This window comes from Bombina bombina, chromosome 3 (assembly GCF_027579735.1).
Source record: "Bombina bombina isolate aBomBom1 chromosome 3, aBomBom1.pri, whole genome shotgun sequence".
NCBI classification, from domain to species: domain Eukaryota; kingdom Metazoa; phylum Chordata; class Amphibia; order Anura; family Bombinatoridae; genus Bombina; species Bombina bombina.
In genome coordinates this window covers 296,117,869-296,134,863 of record NC_069501.1, presented here as the reverse complement: position 1 = coordinate 296,134,863, position 16,995 = coordinate 296,117,869, and positions in this window count along the sequence as shown.

Genomic DNA, 16,995 nt, shown 5'->3' with positions numbered 1-16,995 from the left:
GTTCACTTAGTGTACCATAACCGTACCAGTCTGGTGGGCATCATACGTGTCTCCTTCACTTTAGAGACAGTGTTTGACAGCCATGCAGTCAGGTGCCAGGCATCCCCCTCATGTTTAGAGAGACAGCACAGCAGTGAGTGACTCCACTGCTCCACATGTCACTGAGCAGTGAGCACAGATAGGCAGGCAGGTTTAGGCTAGCAGCTCAACTTCGCAAAGCCCCACGTCACGCCCACAACATTCATAGTAAAATTGGGCAGGAGAGGAGCAAAGTACAAACAAGCAAAAGCAGCCGGGAAAACTATTTGTGGAAACTATACAAACTATTGTATTTCTTTGAATTTCAATAAAAAAAATTTTTTTTGGTGGTCTCACCCCATGGAAATTTGGATGCATTTCGATTCTCCGGTTCGGCCGAAAACGAAATTCGGCCAAAATGAATTGCACATGTCTAATAAACACATAAATATATAAATATATAGTCATATACCTATATATTTAATATTTGCTGCCAAACGCTAAACAACTTACCCTTTCACTGCACTAGGTTCTCAGCCTTATCTCACAGCATGAGAACGAGGCTCCCAATGGAGTCTACTGTAGCACGCTCTCGTTAGCACAAAACTTCCACGCAATGCGAACGGCAGGTCGCTTTCGCATTGCGCTTTACAATATCGAGCTTACATATGCGATATTTTGTGCTCCACTCATAATCTGGCCCTAAAATGGTTACAACCATTAATGTGTTGGAAAACCACTTAGAACAACTGCATAGTAACCCATCTACTATGTGCATATGCAAATACAAAATTTAATTATAGGATCAACAATGGTCATATTAATTGGATTTACATCTTTAGCACACTTTACAATGATCACTGGAGAGCACCTATGGTTGACACATCGACCATATTTTTATAGACACTCATGACTTATACATGCTGCAGGGTGTGTAGAGAGGAACAGGAATAGTGATTTCCAGCCTCAATACATGTGCTATCCTGGGCCGCAATATATGTTACCATATGCACACCCCAAAACATGGGTATCTCAGAACACTGCTACTGAAAGTAGTACACTGAGCAAACGTCATGTTGGAGACTACTACATAAATGTGTGCATGCAATATGATTACGAGTTAAACATGGCAGAGGCTTTATGTAGTTTGCAAACAAACAACTGTTTAGACAGCAATTATGTGGTCAAAACTTTAGAATACTTTGATTTAATTGTGGATCTGAATATGACAAAATTAAGATTAATAAAAAGCAAAAATAGCTTCATGTACACAAGAAAAAAAAAATCACAACATATTTATAGAGATGTAGTTCTCTTTCTGACGTTGCATTCTATTGGCTGATCCAATCAGCCAATCGGATTGAACTTCAATCCGATTGGCTGATTAAATCAGCCAATCAGATTTTTTCTACCTTAATTCTGATTGGCTGATAGAATCCTATCAGCCAATGGGAATTCGAGGGACGCCATCTTGGATGACGTCACTGATATTTAAACAAGCAGGACCAGCACTCACTTAATCCTTAATTTTTCCAGTGATTCGAGTTGGTGCACACCAGGGGGACTAAATTTTGACTATGTGAGAATTACTCAATTATTTGTTAGGTCAGGTGAGACCTTAACAGGTGTGTGACCCCTCCCTCTGAGTTTGTGATTGGTCTCCTATGTACATAAATGTGTGTTTTTTCTTCATATATGTTAGCTTGATAAAGGGGCAGGAGCCCCGCAACATTGCTCTGTAATAAAGGCACTGTTGCCATTTTTTGAGTGCCACCAGTGTGTTGTTTTATTAATCTTGGATGACGTCATTTAAAGGAACCGTCATTCGTCGTTAGTCCGTCAGCCAGGAAGGAAGCTCTGTGCCGGAGGTGTTCAAGATGTAGCCGCTCCTCGTCGGATGGAGGAAGATAGAAGATGCCGCTTGGATGAAGATGTCTGGTGCCCGGCTGGGTGAAGACAGCTCAAGGTAGGGTGATCTTCAATGGGGTAGTGTTAAGTTTTAGCTGATTATTTTGGGGCAATGCCCTGCAAAAAGCCCTTTTAAGGGCTATTTGCAATTTAGTATAGGGTAGGGCATTTTATTATTTTGGGGCTTTTTTATTTTATTAGGGGGCTTAGATTAGGTGTAATAAGTTTAAACTTCTTGTAATTTTTTTATTTTCTGTAATTTAGTGGGGGGGGGTTGTAATATATTTTATTTAATTTAATTTAATTGTATTTTATTTTAGCTAATTGTAGTTAAATAATTAATTAAATTTATTTATTGATAGTGTAGTGTTAGGTGTATTTGTAACTTAGGTTAGGGTTTATTTTACAGGTAATTTTGTAATTATTTTAACTAGGTAGCTATTAAATAGTTATTAACTATTTAATAGCTATTGTACCTAGTTAAAATAAATACAAAGTTGCCTGGAAAATAAAAATAAATCCTAAAATAGCTACAATGTAATTATTAATTATATTGTAGCTATCTTAGGGTTTATTCTATGGGTACGTATTTAGTTTTAAATAGGAATCATTTAATTAATAATAGTAATATTATTTAGATTTATTTAAATAATAATTAAGTTAGGGGGGTGTTAGGGTTAGACTTAGGTTTAGGGGGTAATAAATGTAATATATGTTGCGGCGGTGAAGGGGGGTCAGATTAGAGGTTAATAAATTTAATGTAGGTGGCGGCGGTGTAGGGGGGTCAGATTAGGGGTTAATACATTTAATGTAGGTGACGGCGGTGTAGAGGGGTCAGATTAAGGGTTAATACATTTAATATAGGTGGTGGCGGGCTCCGGGAGCGGCAGTTTAGGGGTTAAACACTTTATTTAGGTGCGGCGGGATCCGGGAGCGGCGGTTTAGGGGTTAATACACTTTATTAGGTATTGCGGTGGGGGATTGCGGTTGACAGGTAGATAGACATTGCACATGCGTTAGGTGTTAGTTTTTTTTTTGGAAGGCATTTTAGGGAGTTACAGTGATCCCATACTCAGCGCAAGGCCTGCTATGGCTGCATTTTATGGCAAGGTGAAAATGGAGTAAGATTTCTCCATTTTCGCCACATAAGGCCTTACACTGGATATTGGATACCGACTTACGACGCGGTGCCATGTTAGCCTATGGGAGTAAAAATTGCGGGCGACTGGTGAAATATACGTTCCGCATTTAGATGTGGCGCTGTATATAGGATACCAAAAACGCAAAAAAAACGGCATCACCGGCTTTTGCGGGTGACGCTGCATATCAGATCGGCCCCTAATGGGATCACGGGGGAGGGAGAAGAACCCACATGAAAGCAATGTCTTTTTGAGTGACATCACAGATATTGTCAACTTGACTGCACAGAATGAGAAATCTACCCTCTACACGTCTGATCCCTATAAATGTTTCCTTGTATTCCGCCTATGTTTATAGCACTGCGGAATCTGTTGGCACTCTACAAATAACCGATAATAATAATATTAATAATAAATAAATCTTTTCCCCATTGTTGGAAAATAATTTCTGACATTAAAAGGAAGGTTTTAAGAAAGAAAAAACAATTACACAAATTTAAAAATTTTAGTCACATTGATTGTAGTAGCCGTGTTAGTCCATAGATTTAGATGTAAAAAAAAATGATACTTTTTTATTGGAATAACTATACATTTATAAGTTGGCAAGCTTTCGGAAGAATGCCTTCCTTTCTCAAGTCTGAAGCAATGCTGACCAATTCAATAGAATTTACAGATTGTATCTTAAAACACAAAAAGTGTTACAGAGGTCTGAGTGCAGGGAGAGGAGGAGGTGTCGTAAAATCATGAGGGGGGCTTAGGTGACAGAGGCACACAGTGTCCAGTGTAATAGAACAGACAGGGAAAATATATGGTTTTACATGGAGCATATACTGACATAAAGTTATATATCAACATGGAATCAATATGTGTAAAGATGTGAAATTATGTATACAGGGGGAATATAAGATAGTCAAAAAAGGAGAAAGGAAAGAAAAAAAGGAAATAATAATAATGACTAAATTGTGGACATATGCTTACCTGTGTACATATGCATAAAGAGTGTGGAATATATAATGTAATTGACTATATGAAAGTACATTACAAAAATATTTTGATAATGTGTTAAGAACCAGAGTCCACATTTTGTCCAGAATTTAGCAAGTTGAAGTGCATTATCATTTTTATTTCAAAGGTTTTTCTTTCCATGGTGTTTTTGAAGTTTTCTCTGAGAATCTTGATTTTGAGGTTTTGGATGGAGTGGTCAGGTTGGGTGAAATGGTGACCAACAGGGGTACAGTATTTTGTCTCACAGTGGTTTTTGATTGAGTGTCTGTGTAAGTTCATCCGAAGGTGCAGTTTTTGGCTTGTTTCTCCAATATAACATCCCACTTCACATTCAGTGTAATGTCTCATGTATACCACATTTGCAGATATACATGAATATGCCCCATTAATGTTATAGGATTTACTCTTGTCATTTGCTGTGCTGCTTTCACAAATGTGTTGACATAGTTTGCAGAGAGCTTTATTACAGCACTTGGTTCCATTCGGAGTGTTTTTTTTTCCATCTGATCATACAATACTAGGCCATGTGGTGCTTCTGTCTTCTTATATTGTCTACAGATAACTGACACTGGATCGCGGCCTTGATCCATCTACAGACAGCTGCCTGGACCTGATATTACAATTATTCCTGAGTTCCCTAATCATCATTTCACCACTCCTTTTCATGTGTCCTTAAAGGGACATGAAACCCACATTTTTCTTTCATGATTTAGGTAGAGCATACAATTTCCAATTTACTTCTATTATCAAATTTGTTTAATTTTCTTGATATAATTTGTTAATGGAGCAGCAATACACTATCGGTAGTGATGTCGCGAACATAACATTTTGCGTTCGCGAACCGCAAACGCGAACTTCCGCAAAAGTTTGCGAACGATCGAACCACCATTGACTTCAATAGGCAGGCGAATTTAAAAACCCACAGGGACTCTTTCTGGCCACAATAGTGATGGAAAAGTTGTTTCAAGGGGACTAACACCTGGACTGTGGTATGCCGGAGGGGGATCCATGGCAAAACTCCCACGGAAAATTACATAGTTGATGCAGAGTCTGGTTTTAATCCATAAAGGGCATAAATCACCTAACATTCCTAAATTGTTTGGAATAACGTGCTTTAAAACATCAGGTATGATGTTGTATCGATCAGGTAGTATAAGGGTTACGCCCGCTTCACAGTGACAGACCAAACTCACCGTTTAACGCACCGCAAACAGTCAATTTGCACAACCGCAAACTCCACATTTGCACAAGGTTGGATACCAAGCTAGCCATGTCCCGTTCCTTGTCCTCACTGATGTCATTAAATGTCTCTTCCTGCACCCAGCCACGTACAACACCAAGGGTCACTGAAAGGTGACAACAAGCCCCCTGGGACGCCTGCTGTGTTTCTTCAGACTCCTCTCTCTGCATTGCCACTCTCTGCGTTATTATCAGGTGTGTTAAGTAGTACTATTCCTATCAGTTTAAACCCTGTTATGTGCCCTATCAGGGGACTTGTATATGGCATGGATTTTAGGAACCGGGAGATAGAAAAAGATGCTTGGTCAGTCCTCCTACTTCAAATTTGGGGCACTGCGCATGCAATCTACTGTGCCACCAGATATGAGTGGTGTGTTAAGTATTGATAAATATGAAGAGAAAATGGATATATCAGAGCACACAGTCACCACAAATTAAAGTGATGTGTAAGTGAGTTGGCTGGGTTGTCAAAGCCACTAGCGTGGCGAAATGCGCATCAGGCGCTCTCTATGAATGCTCAATTATTTGCCTTTCGTGGGTTATTTTGTGAATTGGTACCTTATAGGGAATGGTGTATGTAGCTATTACTAAATCAAGTGTATACTAGTCCGGTATTTGATATGGACTCTATTTACTATTAGTCCAACATTTGACATTTGATATTCGAGTTTTGACAATTACTACACAACCTGATATACTATAGATTGGGACTCTGACAGGCTTAGGCACTGCTCCAGCATTGCACTAGATAGATATATTATTGAGTGAGGTCAATCCTCTTTATAGCTTAGCTTTTTGTGCAATCCGTGAGCATTTTGTGGTGCCTCCCTGCCAGACTCTCTCATTTAACTCACATTAATGGTGGTTACCTGGGCATCTCAGCATTCAGTTTTCAATTTTAATTGTTTTTAACCTTGCACTGTACATGTGTGAATGTTCTTCACCAACTTTATTTTAATATGTAATATTAAAAGTTATATTTTATTACACTTGGCTCGCACCCAGCCAACTCACTTACACATCACTTTAATTTGTGGTGACTGTGTGCTCTGATATATCCATTTTCTCTTCATATTTATCTATGTTTATGCTAGGATATAGAGCACCCCCCTGCCTATTAATTAGTTTAGAGACTGACTCTCTTTACACAGGGTTGATATACTTTGCTTCCCTGTATGACATACAATATAATTAAGTTGGGGACTTAAATTAAAACTTTAATGTACATTCTCTCCTTACGTCTATATAACTGGTGTGTTAAGTAGTACTATTCTTATCAGTTAAATCCCTGTTACGTCCCCTATCAGGGGATGTGTTTATGGCATGGATTTTAGGAACCGGGGGATGGAAAAAGATGCTTGGTCGGTCCTTCTACTTCAAATTTGGGGCACTGCGCGTGCAATCTACTATGCCACCAGATATGAGTGGTGTGTTAAGTAGTACTATTCCTATCATTTTAATCCCTGTTACGTCCCCTATCAGGGGACGTGTATATGGCATGGATTTTAGGAACCGGGAGATGGAAAAAGATGCTTGGTCGGTCCTCCTACTTCAAATTTGGTGGCACTGCGCTTGCAATCTACTGTGCCACCAGATATGAGTGGTGTGTTAAGTAGTACTATTCCTATCATTTCAATCCCTGTTACGTCCCCTATCAGGGGAAGTGTATATGGCATGGATTTTAGGAACCGGGAGATGGAAAAAGATGCTTGGTTGGTCCTCTTACTTCAAATTTGGGGCACTGCGCGTGCAATCTACTGTGCCACCAGATATGAGTGGTGTGTTAAGTAGTACTATTCTCATCAGTTTAATTCCTGTTACGTCCTCTATCAGGGGACGTGTTTATGGCATGGAATTTAGGAACCGGGAGATGGAAAAAGATGCTTGGTCGGTCCTCCTACTTCAAATTTGGGGCACTGCGCGTGCAATCTACTGTGCCACCAGATATGAGTGGTGTGTTAAGTAGTACTATTCTTATCAGTTTAATCCCTGTTACGTCCCCTATCAGAGGACGTGTATATGGCATGGATTTTAGGAATCGGGAGATGGAAAAAGATGCTTGGTCGGTCCTCCTACTTCAAATTTGGGGCACTGCGCGTGCAATCTACTGTGCCACCAGATATGAGTGGTGTGTTAAGTAGTACTATTCTTATCAGTTTAATCCCTGTTACGTCCCCTATCAGGGGACGTGTATATGGCATGGATTTTAGGAACCGGGAGATGGAAAAAGATGCTTGGTCGGTCCTCCTACTTCAAATTTGGGTGACTGCGCATGCAATCTACTGTGCCACCAGATATGAGTGGTGTGTTAAGTAGTACTATTCTTATCAGTTTAATCCCTGTTAAATCCCCTATCAGGGGACGTGTATATGGCATGGATTTTAGGAACCGGGAGATGGAAAAAGATGCTTGGTCGGTCCTCCTACTTCAAATTTGGGGGACTGCGCATGCAATCTACTGTGCCACCAGATATGAGTGGTGTGTTAAGTAGTACTATTCCTATCATTTTAATCCCTGTTACATCCCCTATCAGGGGACGTGTATATGGCATGGATTTTAGGAACCGGGAGATGGAAAAAGAGGCTTGGTCGGTCCTCCTACTTCAAATTTGGGGCACTGCGCGTGCAATCTACTGTGCCACCAAATATGAGTGGTGTGTTAAGTAGTACTATTCCTATCATTTTAATCCCTGTTACGTCCCCTATGAGGGGAAGTGTATATGGCATGGATTTTAGGAACCGGGAGATGGAAAAAGATGCTTGGTTGGTCCTCTTACTTCAAATTTGGGGCACTGCGCGTGCAATCTACTGTGCCACCAGATATGAGTGGTGTGTTAAGTAGTACTATTCTTATCAGTTTAATTCCTGTTACGTCCCCTATCAGGGGACGTGTTTATGGCATGGAATTTAGGAACCGGGAGATGGAAAAAGATGCTTGGTCGGTCCTCCTACTTCAAATTTGGGGGACTGCGCATGCAATCTACTGTGCCACCAGATATGAGTGGTGTGTTAAGTAGTACTATTCTTATCAGTTTAATCCCTGTTACGTCCCCTATCAGGGGACGTGTATATGGCATGGATTTTAGGAACCGGGAGATGGAAAAAGATGCTTGGTCGGTCCTCCTACTTCAAATTTGGGGCACTGCGCGTGCAATCTACTGTGCCACCAGATATGAGTGGTGTGTTAAGTAGTACTATTCCTATCATTTTAATCCCTGTTACGTCCCCTATGAGGGGAAGTGTATATGGCATGGATTTTAGGAACCGGGAGATGGAAAAAGATGCTTGGTTGGTCCTCTTACTTCAAATTTGGGGCACTGCACGTGCAATCTACTGTGCCACCAGATAAGAGTGGTGTGTTAAGTAGTACTATTCCTATCAGTTTAATCCCTGTTACGTCCCCTATCAGGGGACGTGTATATGGCATGGATTTAGGAACCGGGAGATGGAAAAAGATGCTTGGTCGGTCCTCCTACTTCAAATTTGGGGCACTGCGCTTGCAATCTACTGTGCCACCAGATATGAGTGGTGTGTTAAGTAGTACTATTCTCATCAGTTTAATTCCTGTTACGTCCCCTATCAGGGGACGTGTTTATGGCATGGAATTTAGGAACCGGGAGATGGAAAAAGATGCTTGGTCGGTCCTCCTACTTCAAATTTGGGGCACTGCGCGTGCAATCTACTGTGCCACCAGATATGAGTGGTGTGTTAAGTAGTACTATTCTTATCAGTTTAATCCCTGTTACGTCCCCTATCAGGGGAAGTGTATATGGCATGGATTTTAGGAACCGGGAGATGGAAAAAGATGCTTGGTCGGTCCTCCTACTTCAAATTTGGGGCACTGCGCGTGCAATCTACTGTGCCACCAGATATGAGTGTTGTGTTAAGTAGTACTATTCCTATCATTTTAATCCCTGTTACGTCCCCTATCAGGGGACGTGTATATGGCATGGATTTAGGAACCGGGAGATGGAAAAAGATGCTTGGTCGGTCCTCCTACTTCAAATTTGGGGCACTGTGCTTGCAATCTACTGTGCCACCAGATATGAGTGGTGTGTTAAGTAGTACTATTCTTATCAGTTTAATTCCTGTTACGTCCCCTATCAGGGGACGTGTTTATGGCATGGAATTTAGGAACCGGAAGATGGAAAAAGTTGCTTGGTCGGTCCTCCTACTTCAAATTTGGGGCACTGCGCGTGCAATCTAATGTGCCACCAGATAGGAGTGGTGTGTTAAGTAGTACTATTCCTATCAGTTTAATCCCTGTTATGTGCCTTTTTTATTGGTTTGGTTTTTGAAGCCACAGTGCTGCACCAGAGGCCAGAAAAATTAGGCATGTACACATGCTTGAAAAATTAGGTATTGTTGTAGCCGCTGCTATAGCAAAAAATTGATGTTTGTTTCCCAGGCAGAAAGTGCCCTAAAACATTTCAGCTTGAACCCTAGTTGGTGGTGGATAAGTCACGCAAGTCATCCGGGATTCAGAGATAAAATACAGGAGCGTGTGGACCATTTCTAGCCCAAGGCAGCTCATCTCATCAGGCCTTTTTTAGTCGAATGTATCGCCCAATGTCAGTCCCTTCGGGATCCATCCCTCATTCATCTTAATAAAGGTGATGTAATCTAGACTTGTTTGACCTAGGCGACTTCTCTTCTCAGTGACAATACCTCTTGCTGCACTGAAGGTCCTTTCTGACAGGACACTTGAAGCGGGGCAGGCCAGAAGTTCTATCGCAAATTGGGATAGCTCAGGCCACAGGTCAAGCCTGCACACCCAGTAGTCAAGGGGTTCATTGCTCCTCAGAGTGTCGAGATCTGCAGTTAAGGCAAGGTAGTCTGCTACCTGTCGGTCGAGTCGTTCTCTGAGGGTGGACCCCGAATGGGCTGTAGCGATGCATAGGACTTAAAAAGCTCTGCATGTCCTCCATCAACAACACGTCTGTACAGCGTCCTGTCCTTGCCGGCGTGGTCGTGGGAGGAGGAGGATTACTTTCACCTCTTCCCCTGTTAGATTCACGTTGTGCTGTGACATCCCCCTTATACGCTGTGTAAAGCATACTTTTAAATTTCTTTTGGAACTGCTGCATCCTTTCCGACTTGCGGTAATTCTGTAACATTTCAGGCACTTTATGCTTATACCGGGGGTCTAGTAGCATGGACACCCAGTACAGGTCGTTCTCCTTCAGCTTTTTTATACAAGGGTCCCTCAACAGGCACAAAAGCATGAAAGACCCCATTTGCACAAGGTTGTATGCCGAGCTACTCATGTCCCGTTCCTCGTCCTCAGTGATCTCACTGAAGGTATCTTCTTCCCCCCAGCCACGTACAACACCACGGGTACCAGATAGGTGACAACGAGCACCCTGGGATGCCTGTTGTGGTTGGTCTTCCTCCTCCTCCTCAAAGCCACATTCCTCCTCTGACTCCTCTTCCTCACAATCCTCTTCCAGCATTGCAGCAGGTGCAGCAAGCGATGCTGATAAGGCTGTTTCTGGTGGTGATGGTGACCACAACTCTTCCTTTTCCTCTTCACGCTCATCAACGGCCTGATCCAGCACTCTTCGCAGGGCACATTCCAGGAAGAAAACAAATGGTATGATGTCGCTGATGGTGCCTTCGGTTCAACTGACTAGGTTTGTCACCTCCTCAAAAGGACGCATGAGCCTACAGGCATTGCGCATGAGCGTCCAGTAGCATGGCAAAAACATTCCCAGCTCCGCAGATGCTGTCCTAGCATCCCGGTCATACAAATAGTCGTTAACGGCTTTTTCTTGTTGGATCAGGCAGTCGAACATTAGGAGTGTTGAATTCCAAGCGCCTCACTGGCATGTTGTTTCACCGCTGGATATCTGAAAAGTGCGCCATGGTCGTATAGGAACACCTGAAATGGCCACACAACTTTCTGGCCTGCTTCAGGGCATCCTGTAAGCCTGGGTACTTATGCACAAAGGGTTGTACGATCAGATTACACACATGTGCCATGCACGCACATGTGTCAACTTGCCCAAATTCAATGCCGCCACCAAATTACTTCCGTTTTCAGAAACCACTTTGCCAATCTTCAGTTGGTGCGGAGTCAGCCACTGATCCACCTGTGCATTCAGGGTGGACAGGAGTGCTGGTCCGGTGTGACTCTTTGCTTTCAGGCAAGTCAACCCCAAGACGGCGTGACACCTCCGTATCCGGGATGTGGAATAGTACCTGGGGAGCTGGGGGGTGCCGTTGATGTGGAGCAAGACGCAGCAGCAGAAGAGGACTCAGCCGAGGAGGTTATGGAAGAGGATGGAGTAGGAGGAGTAGAGGAGGTGACAGCAGGCCTGCCTGCAAGTCGTGGTGGTGTCACCAACTCCTCTGCAGAGCCACGCATTCCATGCTTGGCAGCTGTCAGCAGGTTTACCCAATGTGCAGTGTAGGTAATATACCTGCCGTGACCATGCTTTGCAGACCAGGTATCAGTGGTCAGATGGACCCTTGCCCCAACACTGTGTGCCAGACATGCCATTACTTCCTTTTGCACATTCAAGTACAGGTTGGGAATTGCCTTTTGTGCAAGGAAATTTCGGCCGGGTACCTTCCACTGCGGTGTCCCAAAAGCTACAAATTTTTTGAACGCCTCAGACTCCACTAGCTTGTATGGTAAAAGCTGGCAGGCTAAGAGTTCAGACAAGCCAGCTGTCAGACACCGGGCAAGGGGGTGACTTTGGGACATTGGCTTCTTACGCTCAAACATGTCCTTGACAGACACTTGACTGTGGGCTGATGAGCAGGAACTGCTCAAGGCGAGAGACAAAGTGGCGGATGGTTGAGAGGGGGCAAGGAGGACAGCAGTGGTTGACGTGGCTGAAGATGCTGGACCAGGAGGAGGATGGCGGCTTTGAGTTTGTGTGCTGCTTGTACTCATGTGTTGACCCCATAGGCGTTTGTGATGTTCAATCATGTGCCTTCGCAAAGCAGTTGTACCCATGTGGGTGTTGGACTTCCCACGACTCAGTTTCTTTTGGCACAAGTTGCAAATGGCATCGTTGTTGTCAGAGGCAGAAAGACAAAAAAAATGCCACACTGCTGAGCTCTGCAATGACGGCATTATGGTGGTGGCAACAGCATGCGTTGATTGGCGTGCTGTCTGGCTGACCCCGGGTGCCGATTCATGCTGTCTGACTGTGCCACTAGCTCCTTGCGACGACCTCCCCCTGCTTCCAACTCGTCTCCTCCTCCTCCTCTCTGTCTCCCCATCTGAACTTTCCCCCTGTTCTTCTTCTCTTCTAACGGCACCCACGTGACATCCACGGATGCATCGTCATCATCAACCGCCTCACTTGTATCTGACAACTCAACACAGGAAACAGCAGCGTGTACAACATCATCATCATCACACCGTACGTCCATGTCTGTAATGCTGCCTGACTGAGACATATCACTGTTATCTACATCCTCTGTCAATGATGGTTGCGCATCACTCATTTCTTCCAACTGATGTGTAAATAACTCCTCTGAAAGATCCAGTGAAGCAGCTGTGGTGCTAGTGTTGGTGGTGGTGGCAGGCAGGCGAGTGGTAACTTGAGAGGTGACCAAAGCTAAGCTGGAGGAGGATGGTGCATCAAGGTTCCGAGCGGAAGCTGTAGAAGATTGGGTGTCCTGTGTTAGCCAGTCAACTATGTCCTCAGAACTGTTCGAGTTCAGGGTACGTGGCCTCTGAACACTGGGCATTATTCTAGGGCCAAAGGAAATCACAGCACCACGACCACGACGGCACCTGCGGGGTGGCCTGCCTCTGCCCGCATTTTTTTTAAAATGTACACTTACACTACTATTAAACAAGATATGAGTGGTGGCACTGGGCAAGTGGGCACAGTATACGCTGTGCATCTGACACAAAAAAAGCAGACTGATGTTTCACAGTCCAAAAAGTTTTATTTTTTTTAAATGTACACTTACACTACTATTAAACAAGATATGAGTGGTGGCACTGGGCAAGTGGGCACAGTATATGCTGTGAGCCTGACACAAAAAAGCAGACTGATGTTTCACAGTCCAAATTTTTTTTTTTTTTAAATGTACACTTACACTACTATTAAACAAGATATGAGTGGTGCCACTGGGCAAGTGGGCACAGTATACGCTGTGAGCCTGACACAAAAAAGCAGACTGATGTTTCACAGTCCAAAAAGTTTTTTTTTTTTAAATGTACACTTACACTACTATTAAACAAGATATGAGTGGTGCCACTGGGCAAGTGGGCACAGTATACGCTGTGAGCCTGAAAACAAAAAAAGCAGACTGATGTTTCACAGTCAAAAAAGGTTTTTTTTTTGTTTTTTTAAATGTACACTTACACTACTATTAAACAAGATAGGAGTGGTGGCACTGGGCAAGTGGGCACAGTTTACGCTGTGAGCCTGACAAAAAAAGCAGACTGATGTTTCACAGTCCAAAAAGGTTTTTTTTTTTTTAAATGTACACTTACACTACTATTAAACAAGATATGAGTGGTGCCACTGGGCAAGTGGGCACAGTATACGCTGTGAGCCTGACACAAAAAAGCAAACTGCTGTTTCACAGTCCAAAAAGTTTTTTTTTTTAAATGTACACTTACACTACTATTAAACAAGATATGAGTGGTGCCACTGGGCAAGTGGGCACAGTATACGCTGTGCGCCTGACACAAAAAAGCATACTGATGTTTCACAGTCAAAAAAGTTTTATTTTTTTTAAATGTACACTTACACTACTATTAAACAAGATATGAGTGGTGGCACTGGGCAAGTGGGCACAGTATATGCTGTGAGCCTGACACAAAAAAGCAGACTGATGTTTCACAGTCCAATTTTTTTTTTTTTTTTTAAATGTACACTTACACTACTATTAAACAAGATATGAGTGGTGCCACTGGGCAAGTGGGCACAGTATACGCTGTGAGCCTGACACAAAAAAGCAGACTGATGTTTCACAGTCCAAAAAGTTTTTTTTTTTTAAATGTACACTTACACTACTATTAAACAAGATATGAGTGGTGCCACTGGGCAAGTGGGCACAGTATACGCTGTGAGCCTGAAAACAAAAAAAGCAGACTGATGTTTCACAGTCAAAAAAGGTTTTTTTTTTTTTTTTTTAAATGTACACTTACACTACTATTAAACAAGATATGAGTGGTGGCACTGGGCAAGTGGGCACAGTTTACGCTGTGAGCCTGACAAAAAAGCAGACTGATGTTTCACAGTCCAAAAAGGTTTTTTTTTTTTAAATGTACACTTACACTACTATTAAACAAGATATGAGTGGTGCCACTGGGCAAGTGGGCACACTATACGCTGTGAGCCTGACACAAAAAAGCAAACTGCTGTTTCACAGTCCAAAAAGTTTTTTTTTTAAAATGTACACTTACACTACTATTAAACAAGATATGAGTGGTGCCACTGGGCAAGTGGGCACAGTATACGCTGTGCGCCTGACACAAAAAAGCATACTGATGTTTCACAGTCAAAAAAGTTTTTTTTTTTTTAAATGTACACTACTATTAAACAAGATATGAGTGGTGGCACTGGGCAAGTGGGCACAGTATACGCTGTGAGCCTGACACACATGCTGGCAAGCAGGCAACTGCAATTAGATTACACAAGCAGACTGATGTTTCACAGTCAAAATAGTTTTTTTTTTTTTAAATTTACACTACTGTTACACCAGATATGAGTGGTGGCACTGGGCAAGTGGGCACAGTATACCCTGTGAGCCTGACACACATGCTGGCAGGCAGGCAACTGCAATTAGATTACACAAGCAGACTGATGTTTCACTGTCAAAAAAGTTTTTTTTTTAAATTTACACTACTGTTACACCAGATATGAGTGGTGGCACTGGGCAAGTGGGCACAGTATACGCTGTGAGCCTGGCACACACACTGGCAGGCAGGCAACTGCAATTAGATTACACAAGCAGACTGATGTTTCACAGTCAATAAAGTTTTTTTTTTTTAAATTTACACTACTGTTACACCAGATATGAGTGGTGGCACTGGGCAAGTTGGCACAGTATACGCTGTGAGCCTGACACACACGCTGGCAGGCAGGCAACTGCAATTAGATTACACAGGAAAAAAAAAGCAGCTCTAAAAAGGGCTTTTTGGGGTGCTGTCCTTACAGCAGAGATCAGATGAGTCCTTCAGGACTGTAGTGGACACTGAATACACTAGCCTAGCTATAGATTTCCCTACTAAATCAGCAGCAGCTACACTGTTCCTCCTCTCACTAAGAATGCAGCTTCCGAATGAATCTAAAATGGATGCTGTCCAGGAGGTAGGAGGGTCTGGGAGGGAGGGTCTGCTGCTGATTGGCTGGAATGTGCCTGCTGACTGTGAGGTACAGGGTCAAAGTATTACTCAATGATGACGAATAGGGGGCGGATCGAATATTGCATATGTTCGCCCGCCGCAGCGAACGCAAACATGCTATGTTCGCCGGGAACTATTCGCCGGCGAACAATTCACAACATCACTAACTATCGGTTTCTAATTAAACACATAGGTGAGCAAATGACAATCGGTATATAAATATGCAGCCACCAATCAGCAGCTAGAACCTAGGTTCTTTGCTGGTCCTGAGCTTACCTAGATAATCCTTTCAGCAAAGGATAACAAGAGAAGGAAGCAAATTAAATAATAGAAGTAAATTAGAAAATTGGTTAAAAATGTATGCTCTGTCTAAATCATGAATGTTGTCTAATTATGGCTTTACTGTCCCTTTAACTTATTACTGAATGTCTTACCATTTCACTTCCTACAAATATCACCAAATGGAACTAGGATTTGGACTTACCTGTAGGGGCAAACTAGGCTTCCATCTTTAGGGTGGTGGTGAAGTCATCTACTATTAATATAATTTAAACTAATACCCAATTATTCTTTGAGTGATATTTTACAGTAATTTTTTTTCAATGTAACCTAGTACCTACAGGAACATTTGCAAATAAACAGATACCCCCATATCATCCACACAATATACCGTATATGTATACAAATTAAAATGAAAAAGTCACCCTATAATTTTTCTATTTCATAAAAAACTGAACCTAAATGTAAATTTGCTAATAGATGTATTGGAAAGAAAATGTTGGGGCTTCCTGTCCCTTTAAGCGCTGCATAGCACATGATCTGCATACTACAAAACGATTTTAAATACAATTTAAAACATAATTTGTTAACAAACGTATTTGTTTTATTGTACTGGAAATTATATATATATATCTCCTGTAAAAATATTTGCTCTGGCAAGATATAAATATGCTTTTGCACACCTAGATTACAAGTTGTGGCGTTATGGCTGCTCGCTAATATCGTTTACGTTATTTCTATTGCGCACCTTTCATAACGTAGATATTACGAGTCTGAAAAGAACCTCGTAACGCGTTGCGGTAACACGTTTATTTACCAAGCGTAATCACGGGCGCGTAATAAATTCTCCCATAGAGATCAATGCAAAATGAAGAGTACAAATGAAGATTTTTCATCTAACACTCAATCTCGCAAGACATACACACTGCTCTGTCATATTACGTATACAACATCATGGACAAGAAAAACAGTCAGTTCAAATGTACAAATAACAATCGATCACGCAACATAGCACATACGCATTCAACATTCATAATCGGAAACAACAAATACTACACAACATTTACACTAAACGAGGAATAGG